Source organism: Podarcis liolepis, assembly GCF_965112155.1.
Source record: "Podarcis liolepis genome assembly, chromosome: 2".
Classification (NCBI taxonomy): domain Eukaryota; kingdom Metazoa; phylum Chordata; class Lepidosauria; order Squamata; family Lacertidae; genus Podarcis; species Podarcis liolepis.
The window spans coordinates 44,233,258-44,237,221 of NC_139555.1; positions in this window are offsets into that span (position 1 = coordinate 44,233,258).

Below are 3,964 nucleotides of genomic sequence, written 5' to 3' on the forward strand. Positions count from 1 at the left end.
GCCGTTAATTTTATTTATTTGACAAGATTTATAAGCAATCTAAATATACATGTTTTCAGGGTGGCTTACAATATATTTGATATCTTGGTAGATCGCTTGAGATTTTCTAGAGCTAATCAGCATCAGTGTTAGGACTCGGTAGGGCAGTTCAGATTATCCTCCTAGCATATATGAGAGAGATAGCAGGGCTAGCCCCACATCCCATCCCATAAATATAGGGGTTTCTGTTCATATGTTTGCACGCTGTGCATGGGCATTCAATGGGCAGGGTTCGAAAGCACCCTCAGATGCAAGTAGATAAATAGGGACCGCTTACTAGCGGGAAGGTAAACGGCGTTCCGTGTGCTGCGCTGGCTCGCCAGATACAGCTTGTCACACTGGCCACGTGACCCGGAAGTGTCTGTGGACAGCGCTGGCTCCCGGCCTCTAGAGTGAGATGAGCGCACAATCCTAGAGTCTGTCAAGACTGGCCCGTATGGGCAGGGGTACCTTTACCTTTTTAGGCTAGCCAGATAACATCAAGGACGACATTGCTCTGTTCTTTGCACGGATATCCTTACATGCATTGCACAGTAATACATTACAGTATACATATGTTGCAATATCCTGTCAAGTTTATCTATAAATACAAATCAGGTAGACAAGAAGATAAGGATCTTTAGATGCAAAGGAGCACACCAATACCTTTACAAACTGGTCTGTTTGTTTACTCCAAAGTAAATTCCCACTGCTTTCAGTAGAACTTACTCCCAAATAAGCACACATAGGATTGCTGCTTTAATAGCTGTAAAGAAGGAGGGATCTGGGCAGGTGTGTCTTGCAATGCTGAACTTGCTTCTTCTACACAATTATTTTAAAGTATGCAAACCTATCTTCCTTTACACCTAGCTGCCACCTTTTTTTGTTCTTGCTCCTTTAGCAGCAATCTCATACTGAAAAAATAAGCAGGTAAGGCTTTTTCTGGCACAGGAATGCAGTAATGTGGATTAAATGCAGAAATCAAGCAGGGACTGTTTTTCCCATACACAGTTCAGAGCCATTTTTGTGTAATGTACTTACTCTAAGTTGTTGGCATCTATCTGTTTCGAGAGACAATGCACTATGCCTCCGGGGATGAAGTCAAACTGCTGCATTAGTGACACTGAAGTGACCTCTCCAGGGCACAAGCCTGGGCAGTGTGTATGGAGGTTTTGGGCCAGTGTGCATGGGCTGCCCAGATGACAAGACCCCCATTTTGGCCTCATTTATGTGGTCCAAAGGAATTTAGAGCAATATGTTTGGCACCAGCTTGGCTTCAGGAGTTGCCAGGAGGCATCCAAGGTGCCATCCAACTGCCTTAGGGACTCCTGATTTATGTAGGGTTTGCTGTTAGACTTTGTTTCTCTTGAAGATATCCCACAAGACAGCAGAGATTTAGGATCAGAGTTTTCCTTCTCCTAGATGGGCTACCTTCCTAGGTTGATAAGCCCCATCTACTCCCTGACCTCCCTCTACAGCATGTGCAGAAACCGTCTTATTGACTGCTGGACCCACTATTGGTCTCATCCACTCAATCTGCCGGAGCCTGCCTTTGCATGCAAGGTAAGTCTCTAACTCACCTGGTTTAGCCAGCCAGTCGAAGTTGTTCCTGGGGTGTGGCCACTGTTGCATGCTGACAGCTTCTAGGAGCCACAGGTGAGAGCTGAATGCAGGGTAAGGATGATATACTATAGGGTAAGGATGAAGGTACTACCCCTCCCCTAGCACCCCATATTGAACGAATGATGTTCAAATCCCCACTCAATAATGAAGTTCACTGGATGACTTTAACCTGGTTGCTACAGCCACCATCTTAAGATGAGTATCTGACAACCCTGTCTACCTATAAGCAGTTTTTCAACCTGGTGTATGGTTGATCACAAATGGAGGCCAAATACTAGAATATGTTGCCCCTTGATCCGATGGGTGGATTAGATGGTGTTGCATCAAGAATTTTCTCACACTGTCCAGTGCACTTTCCCTCCCCATCACTTTCCTATCTCAAAATGTCTGATCTTTGGGGGAAGCAGGTTTCTTGTGCAAGACTTCCAAATCAACTTTTATTGCACAACCTGAATTTGCTGGTATGTGATTCAATCACACCTGGAAATAGCGACAGTCTGGAAATTCCCTCAGAGAATGTTATAGTCAAAGTGGAGTTTAGATTTGAGTCTTCCAAAGTTAAGGTCACCATGTAACTCCAGGTGTTGCTAAGAATGCCAACTCTTTTCTGGTTCCTGTTCCTCCACCCAACAGCAGGTTATGATGCTCATCTGCATATTGTGAAAATGCACCTGTTCGTTTCTACAGATAAAGCTGCAGCTAAAAGCACAGAATTAGGCCAGGCACCTTTGTGTGATGAGTTGGCAAGTTTAGTGACAACATCACAATGGCTCTTACTAACAGAAGTGGCTCAAATGATGATCACAGGTTCCGGGTTGGTTCATATGGGGAGAGTCAGTTCTTCAGGTGTTGCAGTCTTGAGCTGCTTAAGGGTTTATAGATCAAATAACAGCACTGGGACCAGAAACTAACTGGCAGCCAGTGCAGTTGGTCCAGCATTGGTGTAATATGCTCAAGCCATCTTGTCCCATTACCTGACCACTGAATTCTGCACCAGCTGAAGTTTCCAAACTGTCTTCAGAGGTATTCCCACGTATGGCATGTTGCAATAATCTAACTTAAGAGCATAGACAACAGAAGTTAGCTTATCTCTTTCCAGATAGCGGTGCAGCTGGGCCACCAGCCAAAGCTGATGGAATGTGCTCCACACCACAGATGCTGTCTGAGCCTTGTGACAGCAATATATGCAGAAGTACCCCCAAGCTGTGCACCTGCGACTGCCCTAATATCCACTGAAAACTAGCTTCCTTTTGAAACTATATGACAGTGTTTACAGCACTTTAACATTAGCAAACGGGTCCTTGCTCAAGCCTTGCATTCTCCTTTTAGACAAGGGGCAAAAGGGAGATGAAAGTGTAATGATGTGTATGAGCAAGAGAAGTTACATATTTATACTTTTTTTTCAGCTGAGCATGAGAACAGAGGACTGGCTTCATCAACTGTGTTTGTGCCCCTGGGAATTCAGGGTGGAGGAAATGAATAGGTAATTTTAAATGCTCAGTTCTGTATCAGAAAATTATGAGAATGTCTTCAAAACATGAAAAAAGTGCTCTTTTGTATTGAAAGATGTTCGTATGGAATATAACATTATTTTCAACTCCTTTTTTTCTGTCACTTGTCTGAGTTCATCCCAGTGTTGACTTTGGGGAGTTGCTAGGTGCCTTGAACATTTTGTTCCCCGTTCCAAGACTCAAGCCTGAACTTTTTATTGTTATTCAACTCCGTTTAATGACGAGTCTTTTGGATTTGAGGATTTCTAAAAGCTTGATTTTGTTTCAGTCAGGATAAAGTGAATGACTTGACTCAGGTTTTTGGGAAACTTCTGTGTGACTCACGCTGTATGTAGTTGACTTGAGAATTAATTCCGGGCAAACGGTGCGGGAAGAGAAAAGCTAGCTCCCTTTTGTTTTCATTCGTCGGCGGAGTTTGGAGACAAGAACCAAACTTGGTGAAATTTATGCGCCTCTAGGCACAAATCGGGGATGATTCCGCCCGTCATCCTGAAACCCTTTCCTTAAATTTTATTTATTTTAATTGCGGATCCTCGGATTGGAACGTTTACTTCCCTGGGTTAAATACAGAGCTTCTCCTGCCAGCTCCTGGGAGATCACTCGCTTCCAACTCTCGGGGAACAAAGTCAGGCTGGCTGGCAAGTTCAGAAGCAAATATTTCCCAGTTCCAAGGCAAAGGGGAGAGGAGGGGCGAGGGAGGGAGGGAGCAGGAGCTGGCTCGGAGCTCCGCTAGCAAGGCCTGTGGGAGCGCAGAGACGGAGGCCTGGCTTGGCTGGGCAGAGCACTACAGCGGCTCGCAGGCTGCTCCATCC